This window comes from Eucyclogobius newberryi, unplaced genomic scaffold (assembly GCF_026437365.1).
Source record: "Eucyclogobius newberryi isolate DKJ021-1_F unplaced genomic scaffold, fEucNew1.0.hap1 SCAF_6, whole genome shotgun sequence".
Lineage (NCBI taxonomy): Eukaryota > Metazoa > Chordata > Actinopteri > Gobiiformes > Gobiidae > Eucyclogobius > Eucyclogobius newberryi.
The window spans coordinates 19,665,591-19,692,008 of record NW_027316278.1 but is presented as its reverse complement, the minus strand read 5'-3'; the positions used below and the strand labels follow the sequence as shown (position 1 = coordinate 19,692,008).

General features: G+C 39.5%; 1 long non-coding RNA gene across 1 annotated transcript in view; it reads left to right on the top strand.

Moving 5' to 3' along the window:
• The window catches only part of LOC140347147 (uncharacterized), a 413,233-nt gene that overhangs the window by 7,905 nt on the left and 378,910 nt on the right, over positions 1–26,418 (top strand). The window contains exons 2-4 of the long non-coding RNA XR_011924357.1: positions 1,373–1,450; positions 15,384–15,474; positions 17,832–17,950. This is a non-coding gene — a long non-coding RNA (uncharacterized lncRNA). The remainder of the gene's footprint in view (positions 1–1,372; positions 1,451–15,383; positions 15,475–17,831; positions 17,951–26,418) is intronic.

Sequence of the window (26,418 nt, the reverse complement as noted above, 5' to 3'; positions counted from 1 at the left end):
GAGCCGCACGTCCACAGATAGTGCTCGCCATATTCCTTTTTGCATACACAAGATGCATCTAATCTCGGTTTTCCCCTCCCTCCTCCCCATGTGCTTACAGTGGTACACCCCAGTTTGCTGCAGAAGTGAGAATAATTAATCGGCTGCATGTTTTTGAATCAGGCATTTCCTAATGGATTGTCAGGAGAGGATGGCAGACAGGCAGGCAGCATGGGGGAGCGAGAGGTGGTAAGGCACTGAGCAAACTCCACCGGGGCTGAGGGCAAACCTGTTATGAAGAAAATGCTTTTGTTCTTTGACTACATCTTTTTGAACCATGGTAGGTGCTTTTAATGGCAGTGTGGGCATTTCTCTAATCAATGCCTGGCACATGTTTCTACTTGATATTTAAATAGGATATCTATGCATGGCTGTAATTTGCCTTCTGGTATTTTTACTCCGTTGATTTGACAAGTGGGGTTCATCCTCGGCAATGCTGGTTACCCCCCCTTTTCCGATGTAAAGTGTGTATGTGTTTGAGTGAAGGGTGGGGTGATGGGGGTGTGCTGAGGTAGAGGGGAAGAGGACATGGGATGAGAAAAGCCCCACAAGCCGCAAAGGGTCTGGACAGAGGGAATGCTACATAGTTAGCCTAAAGCCTGCCGTAGGGATGAAAGAAGCCACACACATAACCACAAGCTGCACACTACAATACAGTGGAGAGTTTCAGGATAAGTCATTGTATTGTTTTTTTTTGTTGTAAATTATACATTATGTTGTTGATGGCTTCATGTATTTAAGCACTGAAATAAAAATGTAATAAATTCAATATTTTGTTTGTTTTTTGTTGTTTTTTTCATGTGGACCCAACTGGCCTTTTCAGGTGTTTTCACTCCTTTAAAGCACATTGTTTTAATTGACCAATTTTGTATATATTCAAAATGTTACGCAATTAGTTAGTTAAAAAAAGAGAGAGAGACAATGGTTGAAGTAAGGAGATTTGAAGCTCTTATTCAGACGCGTTGGAGAGAGAGGTCAAAGTCACCATGGTTCTATAATGACCTTAAATGGACTTGGCCTCTGACTTTTGACCTGCCCTCACTGAGATGATGTGAGGGTTACAAGTGACCAAGTTCAAGAACACAGCTATCATTTGCAATACTATATAGCTCTCAAATACAAGAATTTGCTATTTTACCTTTCCTTTTCATCACATATAGACAACTATCCACAATAAGTACCTAAACACAAAAAATAAGTCTTAAAGTGTTGTTGTAAAGTATGCTAGTCTAGTCAAATGTATTTTCATATGAATTATTATGGGGAAAAAAATGGTGACTAGGCACTGATAAGTGTAATTGAATGTAACGTTGTCCATTGTTTTTTGTTGCAGTATGAATGAATGATGCTGTAGTTACAAGGACAATGAGGGAAGTCAACATGAAGATGGCCTTTACTGCTCCTATATAAGGTGAGTGTGTGTTGTGTATGCTCTTTTTGTGCCCGGTGAAGGTGATTTCATGGCAATTTCAATAGGAAATTATGCTATTATTTACATTGAGAGCAAATCAAGTTGTAAAGCATAATCACATTAGACATGACTGCCGCATGTAACGTTTAATAAAGCATGAAGATTAACATAATAGTGTGGATTTACACTTCTGTATAAGCACACCTTTGGATATTGGCTCTTTTGACAACCCATCTAAGAAATCTAAATAATATTTGCTGACCAAAGGTAGACTGTAGTTTATTAATACTGCGTGCATCATTGATTGCAAATGAAGCAGTAGAAGGGGCATTTTAACTGTACAGTTAATCCAGCATCACCTCGTTGTAGATGCTAAACTCATAATACTCGATCAAGCTTCATTTTGCTGTACAGCGGCTCACCAGTCTGACAGCAGGAGTAGACATTTATAATGCTGCTTGCAACCCTTGTGTTTGAGCAGAGCTAGCTCCTGGCCATTAAGGAAGTCATCTCCATGTGTCTACATGATTAAAGAGCGCTAACACATTTGTGTGTCATTAGCACTGAGACAGGAGCAGAGAACAAAGGAAGGCAGCATATGGAAAATGTTTACCAATAAAAATGCACACAGTTTTACTATAAACATTACTTCATAAGGTTAATTGTAAAAACGGAAAATGTAATATTAAGTTTCAGTATATTTCCAATTAGTGTATTGCGTTTAGTTTTTATAGGTTATCACATGCTCTTATTTATGGCTCCAAATTTGACAGAATACAACATGGTCAGACAGTAAGTAGCCATAGATCAACAACTTTTAGCTTTAGAAATGATATACCATATGTGATGGCAGAAGATGTGTATCAGAGATGTGTGTTGTGTTAGCAAATTGCTAAATGTCTAAATGGAAACCTGCTTTCATATCCGGTGGTGTGTGCGTCAGGGTTTGTGCATTAGGCACAAGCAGAACAGTCTGAATATTGTGATCGCATCACCAGTGAATATGCAGCAGCCCGACTACACACACTCCTAGTGCCTTTGAAATACTTCCATTTGTGTATTACTTCACAACCCACATCTAACAGCTATAATAAGTAACAATAAATGCATAATTTACCCACAATCTCACTGCAAATAATAAAGCAAATTTATGAGAGAATAAATAAAATAGTTAATTTAAAAAAAATATGTGTGTGTGTGTGTGTGTGTTATTTACATATATATATATATATATATATATATATATATATATATATATACCATGTCATTTTAAGTATTCATAAAATAATACAAGCACAGTTTTTGTATAATTTATATCCTCTTTAAATAGCACCACCCCTTTCAGACACACAAGCAGACTAAGCGCAGACACAATATGTTAGCAGGGGGAGGGCTCAGACAGACACTCACTATTGTGCATAATGATGTTAGCATTCCTGCATGTCTAATGCTAGGGATATAGAGGCGGACTCCACATGTTGTGTGGCTCATGGCGGCTGAAGCATGTATTCATTGCTGTCTGACTCTTGGTGTGAAGCCTCTTGTCAAGATGACTACTTTGAAACCAATTCCTGATCAATTGTAACAATTTTGACACTTTATGTAAATTATACAAACAAATCAGTAGGCTTGAACACACAGCACTCATCTGATTGTTTTTAGAAGATTACAATTAATGGCTCTGCAGACGCATTGTGCCAATTCATAAAAGCTTTAGAGCAGCATTGCAACAAGGCTTAGTAGATGCGTATCCTGATTTGTACCTGGAAGCTGCAAATATGAGGAGAGCGAGGGGGGTGCTTTGGAAATGGAGGCCGGCATCATAAAAGATGGAAACAAAGAGGGACATACAGCATACAAGGAGAAAGACAGGCAAAAGATGAAGCTCATTTTTCTGTGGGCACCCAGTGGTGTCTGCATTGCAGATCACTGAAATCCCCTCGAATGCGTCCCTGAGCTTATGGGGGAGAGGGGTGGGTATGTGCACCAGGGATGGGTTTATGCTATCTCTGCTTTTGTACACTTTGTGTTTTTTCTACCCCCGCTGAAATATATTTTTCTGTCTGCATCAAATGTCAAGTTAATTTCCTGGGTGCTATGAGGGATGTGTCCTCCCCTTGGGTGCGTGTGGCATGGAGGATGGTGGCAGGGGGCTGTGTGTGTGTGTGTGTGTGTGTGTGTGTGTGTGTGTGTGTGTGTGTGTGTGTGTGTGCGTGCGTGCGTGTGTGTGTGTGTATTTACCACATTGTGGGGACTAAAATCTGTATATACATTCAATTCATATATGGATTATATGGATATGGATTATTTTAGGTTTATGTTTGGGCTTAGGTTAAAGTAAGTATTAATTATGGTTATGGTTAGTCCACAGGAAATTCATGTAAGTCAGTGTAATGTCCCCAGAAAGCATTATGTACGAATGTGTGTTTGCAGCTGTGTGCATGTGTGTGCAGCTGTGTGCATGTGTGTGCAGCTGTGTGCATGTGTGTGTATGTGTTTGGAGATGTGTGCAAGTGTGTGCGTGAGTTTGCATGTGTGTGCATGTGTTTGTGTGTGTGTGCAGCTGTGTGCATGTGTGTGGCAGCTGTGTGTATGTGTGTGCATGTGTGTGCATTCGTGTGCATTTGTATGGGAATGAAAGAGACTCGGGCATGAGAGCAAGGTGACAATAGTCCAGTAAAGAATCCATAAAAGATTATGTAAAAAAAAAAGGCTCACTGTGTTTTACTGAATACATCTTGTTTATAGTTTAGTTATTATAAATGGCCACTATTGCTACTGAATACTACATATTTTGAAAGTCTATTTTGTTGTAATTAATTGTTGTTTACAGGAAAAAGCTCAAACCATAATGTGCACCCTGAGCCATTCCTTAGCATCATAACCAACAGAGTGGAGCCAAATTCGCTCCCTGTCTCTGATCATCTGTTCAGCCTTTCCTACACTGTATACAACAACATCTCATTATGGACTGATAGCTAGTAGCAGATGTTAAACATTGCTCTTTTTAACCTTGTTGCTTGGCAGTGGCAATGTTTGTGATGCTTGTGTTCTTCTGTCTCCAAGATGTTCATTATTAAATTAAATTTGGGTTTCCTCCACAATTGAGTAACCCTGGGCTTCTTATATCCTCATTCACTGCACTTTTGGATAAATGGGAGCTCCTAAACCTTAAACAGTCACTGGGTGCTTTTTTCCTCTACTTCCTTCTGCTGTATTAATAAATACTATAGCATGTTTAGTTTAGTTTGATTCCAATGATTGTTTGTAAAGCATCACATCACGCTTGCTGATCTATAGATGCACCCGATGTAACGTCACACCCCAAAACCTCGGAAAATTACACCAGTCCCGCCCAATTACGCATATTCATGCCACTGTTTTGCATAATGCTTGTCTTGCTGTGTTACCATCTGCAAAGCTGAAAATCCAGATGCCTTTCTCCTACTTAAATTGTATATACTTTGTTTAAAAAAGGAAGATGAAAAGAGCATTGTCCAAAATAAAAAAATATAATAATGATGATAATAATGATAATAAGAATATTAATTAAAATAATAAATACAATAATATTCAGATATGGCACTAAACAGTACTAAACATTATTGCTGTTACCATATTGGAAATTAAAGTGCGTTGAGCAAAAGCATCTTGGAAGATGTCAACTTTGGAATTGAAGTATTTTTGACATCATATTGGTATACAAAGAGGATTGCTTCGCACCATATTGTGGCTCAGTGGTAGAGCTGCGAATTAGCTCGAAGGAAGTCCGATTATCAGAAGGTTGCGTGGAGAAGGAGGTTGAAATAAGTGAATTTCATCCCATTTATTGCATCTATCTTTTCAGCTTACACATTTTAAAGGTGTCTGCGGGTTTTAACTTCATGTTCATCTTACACTTCCTCCTGCCCCTGTACGCTACAAAATCCTCGCCTTTTTTATCATGTGTCCTTTCTTATTTATTTTTTAAAATTCTGGATGGAGAATGACGGTCTGGCAGTTCTGGCACCTTTGCATCACCTTTTCTATCCAGTGCAGAAGAGAGGTGCAGTGGGAATAGCAGCTCGGGGTGAGGGAAAAAGGAATAGAGGGATGGAGCAAGACAAAACAGGAAAGATCAGGTTTTTTTGCTTGTTTAATGTCTCTCATCCAAGTAACTAAGCCCCACACAGGTGTTATCTGTACCTGTTTTCTGCTATTAAAGCACAGCAGGTATAACATATTTCATTTTGTTTTTAATTGTCAAAGAGAGTATTATGTCACTGTTTCATTTTATTTTACCTGTTTAAGTAGCAAAGTCCCACTGAGATTCAATTTGTAGATTCATTATTGTGAAATACAAAGACTTTGACAGACTATGAAAGCGCATAGCCTTGATATTTGCCTGCACAATATATTAACTCCATAATTCAATCTTTCCATTAATTTAATTCCTCTGTCACAAAACTACCAACTTCTACATGATGGGAATCACACATGACTACATCTTGGTGAGTGACATTGACAATTGCATGCCAAATTGTCACTCAAGTTCTGTCAGCAATTCATACAGCGGTTGAGTGAAATTCCTTTATTCTCTTTTCCGCCATGTTTTCTTCTTCCTTTCAATGCCAGCTAAAAGAATTGCTCAAGATAATGGCAGCAATCTATAGAGTGATAGGGGAAGGAAGTGCTTGCCCCTATAACACAGGCACAAATCATCTCTGTCTGCTTGTGGATGTGTAAAGGCTGTGGTGATGAGTAGAAACACATGCTTTTACATTGAAGTGCCACCATGACGCAGGAAGGAAACAATGAGAAACGGGGGAAGGACAGATAGAACAACATATATTAGATGTCCCTATTCTGGAAACATTGAAGAAAGGAACTCGGTCTGAAAGTTCTGATTGTTGATACGTTTGTCTAATATGCATATCCCTTATGGGTTGGTTATGAAGAATCTTTCTTGATTTGGGAGGACCAAAAGCAGCATGTCTAACATTTTCTAGTACAACATTTGCTATTGCATGTGATGCGTGCTTGCAAAGAACAAAAAAAGAAAACAATTTTGTTATGTTAATATTGCTAGTACCCATTCTTACTTTGAGCAGGGTCTTCTCTCCACAGATCTGACCAGTAACGTCACCTGAGTTTAATGCCATAGCGTTGAAGATTTCAGACAATCCTCAAGCAGGTGGCAGGGTCTTCACCAGAAAGTTATAGTGCACATCTATCTTTAGAATAATTGTTCAATATTTGTATATATTTTATGAGCTTTTTCTCTTGGTTATGTAAATTGCTTTGTTTAATGTTTCTCCTCCGTCTCCACTGATCATCTCTGGCATTCTCTGTTGGGTCTCCATGTTCAGGTAGTCCTGCTGTTGACATTTGTGTCCAAGCCAGGCCTGGTGACATGGCCTTTACCACCACATGCTGAGCTCTTCTGGACTATCTCATACCCCCTACTGCCAGTCATAGTCCACAAAGTCTTATCGTCCGCCAGAGAAAAGCCTGATGATGCAGGTTGGCCCGCCCTTGTGACAGCAGGTTTAAGTTGTGTCCAGGTTGGTCCTGTTTGTGGTTGCCTGTAGCATATGTACTCAGCAGGGAACAATGTAGAGCAAGCTTTCAAATACTAGATTCATGCTAAACACATTGATTTTTACAGACAATCCCTGTCTTGCCCAAACCATCTTAAATTTTCCAGGCTTGAGACTACGTTTGAAGCCTTGAAGCTGTTCAAATGTTACATACAATGGTATTCCTTTTGGTGAAGTTTTCTGAACATGAGTCAGCCTCAAAGTGATCAGTGAACCATGTGACTTGGTTCCATGCCCAGATAAAAAAGAGACTATGTAAAAAGCGTATAAGAAAGAAAGACAAATGTTTGAATATCCGTTTTCACAAAGTATTTTCTGCTCCTAACTTACACACATGCATAGACCTACAGACAGGCTCCGTCCCTGCAGCCATGGGAATGAAGAATACTGAGGTTCAAGGTCATTTCAAGAATTCAGCAGCCTGGGGCTCGCTATTGTTGCTGCGCTGCATCCTTTGCTCACACATGCACTTAGATCCACACACAAACAGGCGGTAGCATCTGTGCCGTACATCCACACCACACTACAACCTGGACCAGGAACATGTCTGACCATTGAACAAGTCTGAGCACATATCATAATATATCAATATACCATAAAAAGAAAATCACTATCTTATCACATCGTTTGTGCCTTGGTCACCAGGGCAATGTATCTACTTCCTATAGGCATGTGACCCTAGTGGCTGACTTTTGTATTTATCTTATCAATAGTAAAACGTTTTTTTAAATATTATATATTCTATTTTAGTTATGTTGTTACTTGTGTAAAAAACAGAAGGATTGGAAAGGGGCACAGACCCAGCAGTGGTGGGTGTGATTAGCCCCTTTGTTGGAGGTCTGTTGAGCTTCATTGGCTCCAGAGAATAGGTTTCTAATGAAGCCAGCCAAGCTTGGACCAAACTTTGTGCTGAAGACAAACTAAGTTATGGTGGTCCGGCAGAGTGCTGGGGGTGAGCTGACTGATATACAACGCCTGGACATATGGTCCACCCATCAGGGTCTCTTGGCCACTTTCTCATGCTCTGCCTTTGCCTAAAGGGATATTTTTAATTTATTTGGTTATTTATTTGAACGCATGTGAACTATATGTTACAGACCAATATTACCAATACTCATAAACATATTTTTGGTCAAATTTAGGTGTGTAATTTTAGTTTTCAAAGTGGTAAGTTAGTTATGTCATGGCAATGATTTATAGTGACAATCATTTTAAGATTCAATGAAAGACTATTTAAACATTGATCTATATCCTTTGTGCAATATTTTTTTCAAATATCAGCTACGCCTCTTGCATTAAGGCAATTGGGGTGGGTTGGCTGATGTGCACCAAACGTGACAAAGGCGACAGACCTTCAGAAATTTTCTTTCCAGCTGATCTCAATACTTGATATTTTAACACATCCTAAAGATACAGAGTAAGTCAGTAAACGAGGCCACTGTAGTCATGGTCCAATACATCTTTGCAGTTGTTGAAATGGTCTAGATCAATAAACATACTGTAACAAACCTCAAAATGCCCCTTATTATAAATCTTACTCCAGGCTAATACAACTATGCACACACACCACAACTAGATTTTCAAAAATAACACTTACAGTAACTTGAACCAAACCTTGAACCTGTAATTACTGATTGAGCCGAACTTCTTCATTTTAATCAATTCAGAACCATTGCCCTGTTTTATTGGTTAGTTTTTGAATCCTTTGACTAAGAAAACTATGTGGGTGAACCTGACAGAGCAATGAGACTAATTGCGAGGTCAGGGTGTGAGCCAAGAGAAGTTGGACCAGCCTCTTGGTAACTGAGCCGCAGTGGGGAGAATAAGCCCGCTGCCGGCCCACACAGGAGGCCCATACAACACCTATATACTGGGCAAACTGTCAGCCAGAACAACTTCATTGTAGCCAAAATTGGAGTTGAAAGCACGGCATAGACATTTGGAAGGGTTTTTGGAGTGGGGACTTGGGGGCGCAGGGGCTGGGCTGGGGTGCGTGTGGGAGGCCGAGGGGGGCGTGTGGGAAATCGGGGGGACTGGGGAGAAGGAACGTGTGGTCCCGTGGATGAATAGGGTTGGACGGCGTGAGTTCATTTTAGTGAGCACAATTCCCATAGATCTCACACAAGGGGCAGCAGGCCAGGAGCAAGACACTGGACAGAATAGAAACGTATTTGCATTTTCACACTTTAGTCCCCATCCTTATCTTTGTGCCTTACTGTTACGAGCCATCGGTGCAGCTGTTGGAAACACGCCACTGCAGGGCTAGTTCCCATCCCGGAGCTGTTTTTTGGTGTTTTGGTAAAAGGTAGTGACCTATATATTCTCTACTTCTCTACAGAAATGATTTAATTTAAAACTCTGATGCTTCAAATATGTCTTTTAGACCAGAGCATTCATTTTAAAAACAAATTAGAATAAAATAACATACCTAGTGTTTGTTTTGAACGTGAGTGAATTGTGTTTTTTCCCCTAAGAAGTATTTTGTAAAAGCAGCTCTTATTTTTTTCGTCGACCCGGATGTATGATCCGAAAGCAGCGCTCTGATTGGCTGTACTTGGGAGGTCCACCCTGGCTTCACGTCGCCGTCTTAAAAAACTATACTTAAAGCCGTGCACTGTCTGAAAATCAATACATGTAAATACAATGTGTTAAGGAGAGCTAGGGACAAGTTAGAAAGATATAAATACTTACTCCTTTCGTGGTTTGAAAATCAGGTACTCCAGCTTTAACTTCTTTTATAGATCAGGACGATTCCAAAATTCTTCAGGAAAGGTCAAATTCTGTTCTAGCCAACTTTTCTCAATGTTGCTCCTCCTTCAAATAAGTTTCTATTTTCCATCCTTGTTTTAGTATTGATTAGTATATGAATATATATTTTTTTACAGTACTGTATGCTAGGAAACATTCACTACCAGGTCAATGCCAAACGCGTACTTGTGGGGAAGAGAAATGCACTCTTTCATTCATGAGCAGTTTTCAATATTTAGTGTAACAATATCATACCAAAATTGTACATATCCAAAAAAAAATTCCCCCTGGCTTTATTTGTTACCCATTTAATGATATAGTTTAAACTTCTGAATACTCACAACACTATAATGTGCTTTATGGTACAATACTAACTTTTATTACTCGTACTGCTCTGTGTAGCTGAACATCAACAGTGCAGTATCTTCTTGACCATATTATCTTACCCCTGACCCAAAAATCTAACCAGTCTTTGAACCATGATTTGTATTGTAGACGGAAAAAAACCTCCCTTGACGGACAGTAAACATTTTTCCTTCACACTGATTTACATTACTTTCCTTTTCTGTCCAGGCTATTTCAAATTCATCTCCCTTGCCCTGGGTAAATAGAGCAAAAGGCGGAAGAAGTTTACTTAGTCACACCAAGTTTAGGGCGCTGAAGAAAGTGTGTGATTGTGTAAAGCAGCCGGCGCTCTCATATGTCAGTGCAGCAGTAGAATAGACACGCACACATACACACAGTGCCCTGTTTGATCCAGCGCTAGCCCCGCAGCTCCCAGAGACTCAACAAAAGGCCTCCTCTATCCATTGTACGAGCTGCGCGTTTCCCAGGAGAGGGTTAGCCGCAGCCAGAGAAGGGCCCCAGATCGCTTTCTCTCAACGTCCATGTTTATTCGCTCTATGGTCCGGGAGAAGATACAACATCCCTCCAAAAGGAACCGATCTCAGAATTTATGATAGTTCTTTTTTGGCACGAGGAAGAAAATGAGAGTGCGAGAGACGGACAAGTTCGACAGGAAAAAAAATGTTTCAGGTTGTTCTCTGCTGTTATATTTGCTCCTTGTCTTTACACAAGTCGGCCTTGTCAACCTGGTTCATGAATGTAGATCCGCTCGGTGGGAGGGGAAAGATTTTAGTCCTGATCTTGACAAGCCCTCCCATCCCTGACTGCATACTAATTCTCCAAAACCACTGAACCAATGCAAAATAAATACAAATTGCCAGGGTGAAAGCAGGTTCTTTAGCAGATAGTAGCTGTCTTATGTAGCTGTGTGGATAATCAGATTGTCTGCTTAGAAGGGACATTGCTTGTAAGTTGGGTGTGTGATATCTTAAGGACTCTGTCAGTCTGAGGCTAAAACCCCAATGTAATTTGTTCAAAAAGCCAATTAAAACCGCTCAACATGATCACTCCCTAGTGATTTGGAGACAAGGTTTTTTTGGCCAAAGTACAGCCTAGAATCTGTCCCTAAACCTAGTAAAAGAATGTTTTACATAATTGTTCGTATGCACTGGTTTTAATAATCACATGATATATTCCTTGAAATGTTGTGCTATTTTGTCCAACAGTAAACTTTGTTACTGCATGAATAAGTCATTATACTCTCTGTTGCACTCCAAATTTAGAGAGCATGTTAGGGCTGTAAGATGTTTCTTTGTTTATTCGATTACTTATGTCGACCAATGTTATTATTATTTGACTAATTCTAAGGCATGTAGAGAGTTACTCAAGATTTGGCTGTGAATTGTGGGCTTTATCTGCGTCTTTACTGATAAATTTTACTATTATTATAGTTTTTAATGTTTTTGTAATTGCTTGATCTCCTGGTCTTATGATCCTGTCAGTGCGCTTAAGATACAGATACACGGCCAAATCATAATCAAGATACTTAGTAGGTTTTAGAGCTATTGCTAGCACCATGTCACACCCCTTTTTTCACCTAATCAGTGCACAGAGCTGACCAAGAATTAATGTTGTCGTCTAAAGCCCTGGAGCATATACATTTTAATAAATAAATACATTTTATGTACAATTAGATGCTATGTTGCCTTGTTTGTATGGTTTATATTTATGTATATATACGATACCTCAGTTTTGATCGTGAATCCACATTTCTATACATTCTCCAAATCATACCAAGTTGTAAAAACTATATTGCAGTTCACATTTACTGATGGGGTAAAGAGTTGGTCATAAGTGGACAGAATTGCAGTAGGAAAGTTGAAAACAAACATTTGCAGACACCCATCTAATCTGTCCAACACATTATCGTCTAAGATATCGCTACAGTCCTGTCTGTACCCAGATGTACCTGAACCTGGCTTCCTCTTTGCTCTTTGAGGTAAAAGCTTGTGTGTTGTACAGCCACTGAATGTAACTCTTTGTTACGGTGTAACTGGACTCTAGTGCATGATGTTTGATCCTGCTTTGGCCTGAAAGCCTTTTTTAAATGTGAACCTCTACATCAGCGGAGAGTGTCAGGCAACATTTACTATTTGAGTCCTTTTTTTTACTTTTTGATGTACATTTTTGTGAAAGCACTCGTATGTCATTCCAGTGTGCACTATAGTCTACTTGTACTGTACTTTGTGCTATAAATATAAATTCCATTGAGCTACATAATTATGGCATAACTAATCCAATACGGTATTTATTTCTACATTTACCTGTGAAAACTGAGAAGATTGATTTATATATTAATATATTGATTAATATAAGGAGAGTTGAATGGAAGTAAGGCTGCAGTAACACTAAAGGATAACCCAGGAATGCATTCAAAAATCAGGGCTAATTTAGCATTATTCGAACCTGTTTTTGTTGGATTTCACAATGTTTTCAATTGAAATTCTAATAAGATTATAATGAAATCACACAGGTAATTTAATCAATTTTCAACATATTGTGCGTCATGGTGTTTACCCTAATATATTATTTTTACAACGTGGAACGATGTTATAATGTGACCAATTGTATTCAGACTGCCACTTCTTTTACCTTTTGCTAGTTTGGGCTTTGTATTTTCAATTTTGTGGTCTTTTTGTCTGTGTGCTGCGGACATTTGTGCATAATGTGCATGCAAATAACCTTGTCCCATTATAGCAGCTGTCTTTGTGTCAGCTCCCCTCTCTAAGAGGTGTATGATGAGCGGCTGCGGGGGGGAGTCCAGTGTGTTGCATGTTTTCGTGCTTGATTTTTGCACACCCCCATCTGTGCCTCCATGCTCATTTCAGATGTGAGAAACTGTACCTTCATTTGCATAAGAATAATTGACACTTTAAATTAGCCCTCCAATCAAAGAGGATTATTTTTCTTCAGCATATGTGCATTCAGCCAGCCCTGCCATCTTCAAGAATATGAAAGGGAAAGCTAACGGTAGCACATGGGCATGCCATAAAGCATTAACCCTTTCATCTCACCCTTTCTGTATTTTATGTGCCTGTTTTACTGCAAACATAACACAATCAACCATAAAAAAGACTTTTGTGGGGAAATAATAAATGGCTCCACCTCTAAATCAGGCAATTCTATCACTTCCTGGTAGAGCAAAACGGGGTCCCTGTGATGGGCTGTTTTACCTTTAAAAGCTCCCAGGTGCTGACTGTGTTAAATGCACACGTTTACACATCCACGGTGTTGGGAGCAGGCCAGGAAAGCCAGTGCTATTTAGTGAAGTGTATCGATTCAACATCTGTGCACATCTAACCATTAGTGCAGCGTTGAATTATTGATAGTGGCTAATGAAAAGGATCAGACCAGGATGAACCAAGCATAGTCCCAGGGCTACGGCACATATGCACTAACACGTAGCATCATTAGCTTCTACTATTTGACATCTATTTCATTTTGTACTGTATGTACCAGATGCCAAATATTAGAAACAATTGGTACCCTAAAACTGCCTTGAATATTTCAATGGGATTAATTGATTAAATTTGCGTTCAGCATTAAAAAGTCAGTGAGGACAAAAAAAGCTGAAACTGTTAAATGAAACCAGGTCATGATGAAGACCGTAGGCTTCTTTCACACTTGCACACACCACATATTGGACTGAACTGGGTCAAAACTTGGAACTAAACTTCGGCTAGACCCAGACTAAACTAGACTAAACACTACATCAGGACTAAACTGGGATCAAACCAGGTACAAACCAAGACAAATGTGAATGCAGCCAAAGAACAATATTTTTTATATGATTTGTGTATCACCATAAACATCATAACATATAATTTCAATTGATTTAAAACTGATCTTATTACAACTTAAAAATGCATCAAAGCAAATGAAAGTTAACAAAAATGAGGGGCCATGGCGATACATTTGATAATTTGGGGTGATATCAGTGTTTTGCCTGCCATATCTCAATAACTGTGAATTTAAGATTAAGATTGTGCACCTCCAGTATCAGCTTCAGAAGCTATCTCAGTTTTCTTGGTAGTAATGTGCAGTCCCGGTAAAGAGTGAGCAGGTCCGGGCATACCATCATATGGAGATCGCTGCAGTCGTGTTTAGAGCAGTGATTTTGAGCTATAGAACTGGGTTAGGATAAGAATGAGAGCGACTCTTTTGGGGGAAGGGACAGAGGACTGGTAGTGAGCATTTTGGGGAGGAGGGAAGACTAAGGCGCCAGCCTCACTAAAGCTCTCAGCATCCCCCCACTTATGGGATGGCGGATGTGTCTGGGGTATCCATGACAACACTGCTGCGTGCCAGGGACGTGCCTCAGCAACATGGCCAACCAGCAGCTAGAGTGGTGTTTGTGCACATCCAGAAGGGGCCACATATCTGTAATATAAATATTCACCAGCCTGTCTATTGTTAGAGAGGTATAACCATATTGGAAAGGAAACCTTCCAGACGACCCCATTTTGAAATACTCACATCAAATGAAAATGTTAAAATAGGAATTACTACTTCTCAGAAAATACCACAGGAATCTTTTTTAATTGAATTGATTTGAAATGAAAGTCCCATCGATCATAAACACTTTCTGCAGTATAAAATGGCCTCACTTATTTCTAGGTTTGAGATTGTGTGACTATATTTTTTCTCTCTATAGTCTGTAAAACTAGACGTAGCGGCTACAGTTAATTTCCTTTGGAACAATCAGGAGTCCACTTTTATACTTTTACTCTCACAGTGGCACAGTCACACTCATACCTACTGCACAGATCAAGCAGTGTTATAATAATCCCAGCTGGGATTGGCCTGGATTCTCACTCAGGAAGTAGCCCTATAATGATGCACTGATGAGTGGAGAGTGTGTGTGGACAAGCGAGGCAGGAGTGTTTGACACAGAGAGAGAGAGGGGACTTGAAGATGTTTCATGTTATGGTTTTTTTTAGGTTAGTGTTTTATATTTTAAAGCTCACAGCACACATACGCACATATGCGAAGGGAGTGTATTTTTAACCCTGACTGCCTGTGCTTTTGCTGAGGGGTTAAAGGGCCCAATGGTGAATCAAGTAAATAATTCACAATAGCTGAAACTCTTTCAATGTACCTTCAAAATGAAAGGGGGAGGGCCACTTAAGTGTTTTATAATGGCACACGCCAGTCTTACTTTGTGATTTTGCTAATACTGGATTGTGTTTCTTGTGTTTTAGGTTGAATGCTGACCTCAGTTCTGGACACAATGCTGTAACGACGAGTCTTTAGGCTGAAGGCAGCGAGGATCTCATCTAGCTCATCTCAGAGGTGACTGCTTTGCTGTTTCTGACCTTTTGTTATGGACTATATTTCATGAGTTTCCTACTATAGATCAGCAGTGTGACTTTGTCTCTTCCAATTCTATATCAAAGTGTCTGTAAGACATTTGAGTGACATTGCTTCTGTCAAATTTTTGATTGAAGGAGGCACAAAGAGAAATGCTGTGCTAATGAAATCGTCTGACCCACTTCCTTTAAAACTATCCATTTCTCCAAAGACACATTTCTCCAAAGACACATTTATACAGGTAAACCCTGACTGTTCCCTCAAGTGAAAGACGTTTTTTAGAAGGAAGCACTACATCCATTATTTACTATACTGGGGTTGTGAGACACTTAGGAGATAATGCCGTGCTTCGAGCATACAAAACATAGAAGCTCCAGTGTGCTGCCAAGGCCATTGTTGTGTGTTTTGAACATGTCTGTTTCCATCCATACTGACAGATGAAAAAATATGTCTCCTCTGGGTTCAGAAGCATGGGCAGAGACAGATGGAAAGACAGGCAGCATGGTGAAGGGCTGTGCACTGTTTGAGCCACCCTGTCAGTCAGACCTTTGTGAAGTTTGCTATTCACGTCTGTGCAGATGTGTACATGTCTTCTTGTTGCCCCCAGCCTCTATTCTGTATCAAGCACTACATTTCATGCCAAATGATATCATGTAAATGAGAGGTAGTGCAACACAGAGCAACCCATGTCGGAGCCTGTGTATTTCTACTTGAATATTTCTGCCCATTGCCTTCAGTAACTTTGACTCCTGATAGGATTGAATGGAGCAGTATGATTTGAAGCACATCAGCAGCTACATCAGTGGCTCCTCACAGAGTGAATGGCTGTGACTGCGCTCTACTGGGAGTAGTTAGCAGGGATAGAGCCAGGCATAAAACTCCTCCACCCTCTTATCAGACTCATGGCAACACCAGGGACTTCTGTCTGCCTTTGTCAATCCCCCAGAGGTGCTCCGACATGAAGTCCTTTTGTGGATGAGGAAGGCCACTTCCAAGAACATCCAGTATTTTTCTGCATAACTGTGCATGATGATTGAGAGGAGTGGTGCTAGTTCAGATGTGCCAAGCAGCTCAAGTCGGAATTCATGACAGATTCCATATTTTTTCCACATCAATCACCAAATAGACTATTCAAAACCTGTATCACAGAGATGAGCATAGTGATGGTTGAATACATAATAAAAAAGGCCTAATTATGTGTTCTTTAGCATAACGAAAACTGTATATAATTTGTATTTGGTGACTTAGTGTTAAAGCTAATGCCGACTGTATTAGTTTGTTGATTTTCTCCAAACCCTCAGAAAGTGTGAGTGAAAGGTGCTCCCCTGTGCGTGTAGTGCGGACATCAGCCTTGTGTAGCCTGGTGGAAGTGCAGTGTCAGCAGAGCAGATGAGCAGGATGCACAAATACTTTATGTATGGAGCTGTGAGTGAGATCAGCCGCCTTGGACGACGGGCCCCTGCTCTGCTCCCTGTGCCCTTGAGGTACCGTGGCAGCGCACTGTAGAGAGAAACTGCCTTCATCTTCTGAAGATGGGCTGGCGTTAGTCAGGGACCCCAGCACACTCTTATATGCTGTAAAAGATATAGAGAAGCAGGCCAAATAACAGTGGCATTTTTTCCACACAACATTATGAGCAAATGATGCTGCAAATAGTGCTATTTTAGTGAGGTTTATTATGTCTTTTTTAAGTCTGTAATATTTCATATAGCGATTACTTCTCCCAATCGTCTATGAAGCCGTGTTCATATGGCCCCTGTTAAACCTGTATATTTGTGCAGAAACAAAATCCCATAATAGGCACAGAGGAAGAAAGGAGTGTCTGGTATGGCAGTTATGGAGAGGGCTGGTGGCGCAGGTAGCCCATGTTAGGCGTTCCCCCAGACCCCACAGTCTCCCGTCTCCTCTATGGGGCAGAAGAAATAAGCAGCTGTAACTCTGAGACACTCCCAGCCTTGTGTCCTCAGGTACAAAACATGCAGCGGCCATCTTATCAGGTTCTAAGGATACGGTGTAAGACAATACATGTGAGAAGTTCAGCTGGAACAATGGGAGGAAAGTGCACCGTGATATGAGGGGGCCGGTGTCAGCTGCTATTGTCGAGGCTTTTGTCGCATTCAAGTACACAGGAAACTCACTCTTCAGTCTTCAACAAATCTTTCAAAGAGGCATTTCTGGTGCCGTTTACACCTCAGCAAAGATGGAACGCACACACAGGGAGTCTGACTGTGTTTAGTGTGATAAGATAGCAACAGAAATGTGTATGTCGTCTGATCTTTCACACCACAATGCTTGGACACGAGAACTATTATTTAATCAAATGTTTTTTCTCTTTTCAGGTGAAAGAAGCTCAATCGGGACTGGACAAAGGGAACTGGATGCACTGCAAATCTAAACTTCTGTATTTTATTATAATTCAATTGTAAGAAAATAATTAATCCAGCCACAATAAGTTGCAGTCGAGAATGGACAAGATTGTGTTATTTGGAGTAAAACAGGAACACTTTACATTCAGGTGTATTATGGTTTAAATAAAAAGCTGCACAAAATGAAAGTGTGATTGATACAACAGAGAAACTGTGAGCAGCTATTTTTCTATGGTGAAACTGATTGTAACTGAATCTATGAAGTATTTTGACAGCTAAATAAAGACACTGTTTTCTCTAAGTGATGCTTAAGAGTGAGTTTCTTCTGTTCAGTCTTTGCTACAGCTTAAGAACTCGCAACTTGACATAATTGGGTCCTATTTGCCAATGAGAGGAGCATACAGGCTGATAAAAGCTGGTGCAGTGATCAAAGAGTTCCTGATCAAAATCTTGCACCTGACATACTTGTAGTTTACTCAGACGACACACATGAAATACGGAGAAACATCCTCCTGGTGTAATACAACCTCATTCCCCTGATGTTGCCAATAGGATTGTGTGCACTGGCAGCAAAACTATCAGGGCTATGACATACTGAGAATTGTCAGATGAAAGCAGGAATCGAAAGTTTATTAACTATTAGTCATTACTTTTTATCTTAATTTCTATAACTTTGTGGAAAACAACATAAAATCAATCAATTGGTAATTCTAAAATATATTGCTATCTATACAATCAATGGCTAATTACAATATGCAAATTGGCTTAAACAATGTACACGTAGCTTATAGCACTTTGTCGGTGTAATCCCTCATTCGTCCAGGCGTGTTCCATAGTGGAAAAGCTTCAGTTGTAGTCATCTGGACTCAGTTTGAAAAAATAGACGTTTCGACTCTCATCCAAGAGTCATTGTCAATAACAGAATTTAGGTCGAGAACTCCGATATTAATACTGTTCTGTGGTAAGACCCGCCCATTGGGCGGAGCCTTCCTGAAGTAGAAAGAGTTGTTTGTTTCAACAGAAACTCCCCCCTTGTATCTACCGAGCTAGCCTATTCAGAATCTTAATGGGCTATTAGAAACCTCTTTGTCTTTGTGAGACCCTGGCTCAACCACCCTGAGTACCTGATTAGCATCTGAATGTCCTCTACCTTTCCAGGGGTTCAGTATACCATTATAAATAACAGGACGATTAAACCTTAGCCCTCCATTTCTGTTTAAAGAAGGTCTTTCTTTTTTAACAAAAATAGCTTCCTTGACTCCTCTTTCAAACCATCTTTTCTCCTGCTTAAAACCTTCACATCACCGTCTTCAAACGAGTGATTAGAGGCTTCAAGATGGAGATGCACGGCACTCTGAGGTCCTAAACTTGTATTTCTTCTGTGCTGATAGAGCCTTTTGTGTAGAGGCTGTTTCGTCTCACCTATGTAACGTTCTTTACAACTTTCTTCACTGCATTGGATCGAATAAACTACATTGCTCTGTTTTTGAGTCGGCAACTTGTCCTTTGGGTGAACCAGTTTTTGTCTTAAAGTGTTTCCTGGTTTAAAATAAACAGGGACTTCGTGTTGTCTAAAAATTCTCTGCAGTTTTTCCGACAGGCCAGAGACATAAGGGATAGAAACACCCTTCCTTCTCTGTTCAGTTTCCCTTTTTTAATATCGGAGTTCTCGACCTAAATTCTGTTATTGACAATGACTCTTGGATGAGAGTCGAAACGTCTATTTTTTCAAACTGAGTCCAGATGACTACAACTGAAGCTTTTTCAACTTATAGCACTTTGATTCTTTGCTTCTAAAACAATGAAAAATGTGTTCATAAATTCAAGAAAATAAATCAAATCAAATAATTTAAAGTTTATGTTGACCCTTGACACTTCTATAGCTTTTACTTCAAGGCTCTCAAAGCGTTTTACATCAAGGAACACCAGGGCAAGGCAGGTCAAGTGTCTTTAACTCAATGTTATCAAGTGTGGGGGCTGGAATCGCACCGCCAACCAACAAAATCTTTACGCTGTGAGAGAGTTTCAAACTGGGGACCTGCGGATCAGAGGACGAGCTCGGAGCCACTGCCGCCCCAACACACAATAGAAAACATACATGAATTTAGAATATTGTGACTTGCCCTGTCTCCAGAGAGATATAATTGGTTTGCCTGAAATGTGCCGCAGTAGGGCATTAAAGACGCTGTACCTGATTTTTACTGTATTCAAAATATGAAATTCATTTTAAAGTCTTAGATTGTTCACCACCTTAATGGCTTCTGAGCATCATAAACAGTCACCTCAATGAGTTCATAAGCGGTTTTCACTACTTTTAGAGTGAGTTATGCTGACACGTTAAAGCTAACAGCACCAAAATTAGATGCAAAGAATGCACAATGGACCCATTTTTACCCAAACAGATGCTTTTCCAATATATCTTTACAGTGGAAAAACACATTTTAGTTTATTACATGAATAATATCAGGTACAACCCGTTTAAACTTATCCATCTTGCATTCATTCAATTGCTGGTGTTTTTATTGCTTTAAAAATATTGAATATCTTACTGTGGGGTAAAGCAGTAATATCTCTATAGAGAAAAGTAGGTAGTAAAATATAGTGCACATTTAATAGACTAATTATTGACATTGTATAAATATCAAATCTTAATTATTAAACAAAACTTCATCAGTCAGTAAATCCCAGTCTAAACGTCATCGCTAATTCCCCTTTTTATCAATCTCCCATTTCCATCCATCTCTCTCTCTCATCTGTCATTATTCTTTGTCATTTTGGCCATACTAATTTTACCACCTTCTCTTACACGTGTTCATTTCCTCCAATCTTTCCATTCTTTCCTCATCCCCTACAACCATCTTTCACTTTCGCTCTACACTTTACCTGTCCTCCTCCTCCTCCCTCTCCGAGCCTCCTCGCCCTCTTTTCTCTTGTCTCTCCTTCTCAGATGTCAGATCATAGTCGGGCCTTCCGCTTGCCTTGTCATCACATTTTTCACACAAGCTCAAACCCTTAATTGGGCCATATCAACATCATGTAGACTCTCTGATCAAGGCCTCACATCAAACATGGCCGCCACCTCTACCCCGTGCGCGATCCAGATTTCCGCACAGAAAAACAGAGAGCACGTTGAAGGCTGCACTGGGACAGGGGAATCCGATTCTGTGAGGCTTTTTACACCTCGTGTTTGCAGCGAGATGTCGACTTGAATTTGACAGCCAGGGTGATGTTTTTTCTAGTGTCCGATGATGTTTGTATTCTGTGGCTTTCTTCGGTGATGACACAAAAGATGCCCTGGAGCCAGCCCATGTCACATCTGCAGGTAACTAGCAAATATCAAAAAGGCAATGAATAAAAAAAGTGTCTCGGGAGTGCTAAAATAACTCACAACAGTGCATGTGTTGTGTCAGTGTAAAGGATGCAACACAAACAACATTCCCAGTGTGGGCTGTGCAGTCAATCATAAGGTGGAAAAAATACATGAAAATAAAGTTGGTCATTGGAAATAAAGCAGAAATATCCAATGTATTTTCACATACTGCTTATAGATTTATATCAGTTTCAAATACATAAACTGAAATGTTTATTTTTTCTCTTTTTGAAAGGAGGGCCAAACAATGGTGGATAACATTTTATGAAACTAGAACCTTTATATATAAGGTTTTGTCCCTGAAAATGTTTGTTATTGAGGTTATGAATGCAGGCTTTTGTAAACTAAAGTCAAAAATATGCTTTTCATTTGAAGTTAGGGCCAATTCACCAGGACGTCTCAGGGCCGCATTTATCCCCCAGGCCATAGTTTGGACTCCCTTGTCCAAGATCGTACATTGTGTCCCTCTCTCGGATGCCTCACTTATCTATTTGTGACAAAAAGATAACAACTCAAAAAAGTAAAAACCTTCAAATATTTTCATTTTTTCATGTTTAGTGCCATGATTTGTTATTATGGTATTTTTATCCAACCAATCCCACAAATGTAGACAGGAATAACAGTCATTTTAATTGCTCCTTATCTGATCACGACCGACTAAATTGCTGGGTATAAATGACATCACAACATTCTAGGTCAATCATATTTAATACAGATGAGGCTGAAATGAATATTGAGTTTGTTGTTACACAATGAGTTGTTTGGTCTGGTCCGTGACTTCAAGCATCGTTCACATTCAAGAGGTTTTATGGTGACATACTCTCAGGTGGTGGGCGGGGCCTGTGTAACTCTATTCACCTTATTGCAGAAGTTAGCCTGAGCGCCGGCATCCAACATAATCCTTCTTCTTCTATACAGACTAAAAAGTCATTTTCAGGCCGCCCAGGGAATTGGTGCGTTGTTGACTTGTTGGTCACATGAACATTGGACATTTTCAAAAATCTATTCACTTTATGGCATATTTTAGCGGAGTTCTCAGAGTTCCCGCTTTACCAGAAGTGCCTTTACAACGGAAATGCTGATCCATGGCAAAAAGAGGCAAACGTGGATAGGAGATTTAGTGTTTTTGAAAGGAAAATCCAAAATAGAAATCCACAAACATTGAACCTTATCATTATTTGTTTGGGATTGAGTCCACAAACCTGTAATATTTTCTCATGGTTTACAGTTCTTTAACCGCAACAATAACGTCTTTGGCTATGAATAGAGGCACCAAGTTTTAAGGCTATTGTGGGGAAAAAAGCACTTTTGTCTATTTATGCTGACACAGAAGACATTGAACTTTGTGCCAGTTTTTGTTTCATGTGGCTCAGCCCAGTAGTGCCACTCGTGGTTGAGTGGAGAGCACATATGCCTGCCGTGTGGGACAGGCTGCAACATTGTGAGTTTGAATCTGGCTTTCGCCTAGAGTCCCAAAAATCCTCAAAAAAAGAAAAAAGGATAGGTCCAATAATTACAGAGGTATAAACCAGGTCAACAAATCATTCATCTGACAATTTAACTGCAAATTCTACCATAGAAATCTGACCTGTTTCCAGGTCTAAACTATAGCATTACAGAATGTTGTGATGTCACATGAACGCAGCCCATGGTGTGATACTGATAGTATTGCCTCATTATTTGACCCATTGGTTATCTGCAAAAATGTTTTAAAAGCATGAATGCAGTTTACATTTCATAATCTCTTGAGAGACAAATACCTTTTGAGTCACTCTTGCAGGATTCTTTATGTGCATAGTTAAAATATAAGAGAGAATCTGCCCCAGGAAAATGACCTTGGAAGTAGCTTTGGAAAAGGTTTAGTATAGAACTTCTAAACTCCATTATGTGTTATAACTTTCCCCTCCTCTCTTTGTCTCGCTCCTCCTTCCTCCAGCAGACGGCACAGTATTTCACTTTTATCTGCCGATAGCAGGACTTGGTGTTATCTTATTTTGTTTGGGAGAGTATTCTCAGGTACCATCCACCCGGAATCCCAGCAGACGACAAGATATAGAACTACGCAACTTTTCACAGTGAGAAAAATGAGCTCTTACTGAATCTACAGAAATATACATTGTTTTCAATGCTATTATGTACAGTATTATGGTCTAAATAAAGGTAACTGTCAAGACAGTACAACCAATCTTCTTCTTTTTTTCTTTTTTTTTTTAATGACAACATATGAAACAAAATGGCACTTTATCTGGCTATATTAAATAAAGTTGCTTGTTTTGATGCAGTGTTTTACAACAGAGCTTATATAGGTTATATATGTTTTGAATATTCATTACAGAAATTCTTTGTCAAAGCAATTGAAGCAACATTCAAATAACCTATTTACAATGCAATACAATACCATGTTTACGACAATACATTTTCTCACATGTATGTGCCATGTACATGTGTTTCATGTATCTATGCCTGAGCATGCATGATGTTTCTAATGCAGCAGTGAAGTGGAGTGATTGATTTGGAGGTCTTAACAGTGGGGGTGTCCCAGGAGGCCAGGGTCCACTCTCTGGCTCCCACCTCTAGCCTCGCTCATTCCGACACCTATCCCCTTTTCAATCTCACCGTTCCCTTACGCTACCTCCTCTTTGGTGGCTTTATTGATATGTAACATTTAAATGTAGGTGGTGTATGGATTCTTCATGTCTGTCAATACTTGGATGATTTGATATTTATGCAGTCGATGCTGCCTTTTAGCATTGGGGGAAATTAAATGAAAACCTATGACTCGCACTCCTATTATTAATAATACAGATGTGTGTTTGTTTAACCTATATAGACTCTAAAATAGTTTGAAATAAAGTGGTTGTATATATAGACAATGTGTGCTCCTTCACCTACTCTCAGCCCCATGACTGTTGAGGCAAATGGAAATATAGGTTTCAATCTCCACTCATGAAAGCCATCATGTTGACAAATTAGTAAAAAAAAAACCTGAGAAGGAAAGTAATATTTACTCAACAATATCAATAACAACAATATCAATATTCCATTAGATGGAACATAGTTTTGCTTTTGTTTGAGTAACATAATTTCTTGTATGTAGTCTTGTTGTTTCTAATTTTATTGAGGCAATTGCATAATAAGAATGTATGAATAAAATATTAACATTATGTTTGTGTGAGCTTCTTTGTTATTTTACATGAATTAACTTATTTTACAGTAATCTAGTTATCCATTGTTTGGAAGATATTATTTATACTGATGGAAAACGACAAAAATGATAATATTACAGCCTACATGAAATTAAAATCTTTTCTAGCAGAGGGTACTAGATATTGTAATAAATATATAAAACTTTTGAACACTTAATAATTGATAAATGTCACGATTGCTTTGATTTTGGCCCCCCATTTTCTCCTGGATACTTACTCTAAGGATTTGACAGTATTGCGAGACCAAAAACTAAAATAAACCTGAATTTGGGAGCAGCCGGGAGAGTGAAACATCATTGCAAACTTCACATTTGAATTTGTGGATTTGCCAGTGCAGTAGGTTGAGCTTTCCAGTTGTCACTACGACTAAGAGTAACAAAACAGAAGCCGTGTTCGCCTGTGCTCCGCCATTAGAACTATCATGTCACCCGCTCCTGGGGCACCGGCTTTGTTTTCCCATCATGCTCCTCTGCTGCCTGCTGCTTGGTTTAAACAAGCAGAATTCTTCTTCTTCAGCCTTTCAATTATAGCATGCCCTGCAGCAGCACCCGGCCCGACTCCACATTCGCAGAGGAGGCAGCAAAGACAAGGAGGTATTGATTTGAACTTGATCGTGCTCTGCTATTGGTATTGTCACTAGTTTGAATCCCAAATTGTTTTGTAACGTCATATTTTTTTTAAACAAACTCTAGAAAGACACACCCAGTAAAGTCCAGACAATATCAAGTGTGAAATGTAATATTTTGATAGTTAAAATGAAAACATTACACATAATGACAAAATAACGATAATTCAGAAGATCAAGTTTATTCAACAGCTCTAAACCAATACAAGCGATTAGGCTGTTTGATTTCCATGTGAAATTTGTTAAACATTTTGATTTATTTCAGTGTGTGACCAACGCAGATACCAGCGCTGACTCGCCGCTGCAATTCGGCACTCCTAAATTTAACAACATAAAACTAAAAACATACATCACTTTGCATGTTCCGAGTTGCTTTGTGTTAAGGTGGTTGTCATCTCTCACTGTCTTTTTGGAGTCTCACGGCTGTAGGACACGGGTCAAGTTCTCCCATTGAAAGGGTGAAAGAAAGGCTGAAACCCTGCGATCATAAAAGCAGGGCGTCTAGACACGGGCCCCAAGCCCTGACCCCAGTTACACCCTGTCCCCCAGGGGCCCATAACACCTTTGTCTCTGCGTTGATCAGTTCCACTTCCTGTCTTCATTGCCGTTTCACAAACTCAGTGACATTCAAACTTCTCAAACTTCAACTGCAGGTATGCATATATAAACAAACCACCAGAACTTTAGAAATGCCCTCTTGTATTGTAAATAAACAATACAGGAGTGTTTACTGCTATACATTTCCCCATTATTTTGAAAACAAACGCGTTGTACAAGTGTAAGATTAGATTTGTAATGTTGTAACAAATAAAATATTGTTGTAAAAAGGTAAAAAGAATTTCGATACCAGACGATTGTGAGATACATTTATTATGTGTCTCAATAGGAAAGCGCATTTATCTCTTTCCTCTATCTAGTTTCCACAAGTCTGGACTGTCCTACAATTCTTATTTTGTGCCATTTTGTAAACTCTACTTCAAGTAGGGTTTGTTGTTTGAAGTATTTCTGCTCAACATTTCCTAGCTTAATCAAACGCTGTAGGTTATCCAATGGAAACTATCGTGCCAGTATTTAACGGATTACAATATTCAACAGCTCATGGCATAACTACTCTCCCGTACTCTCTAACTCTCCTGTAATCACCGAACTTGGATTTACATAGGAATTGACTGGCTCCTAAACACATGATGTCTGCATTTTGGGGCAAGGAGGAATTCAGTTTTAGACATATATTATCATCTATAGTCCCCCTGTGTAATTAGCCTACAGCCCCAGACAGAACACACAGGGGACATCTGCACTGCAGAGGCCCTGCTTATGGCTAGCTGCTATGCTAATTAGCCTGTGTTCTCAGACTGC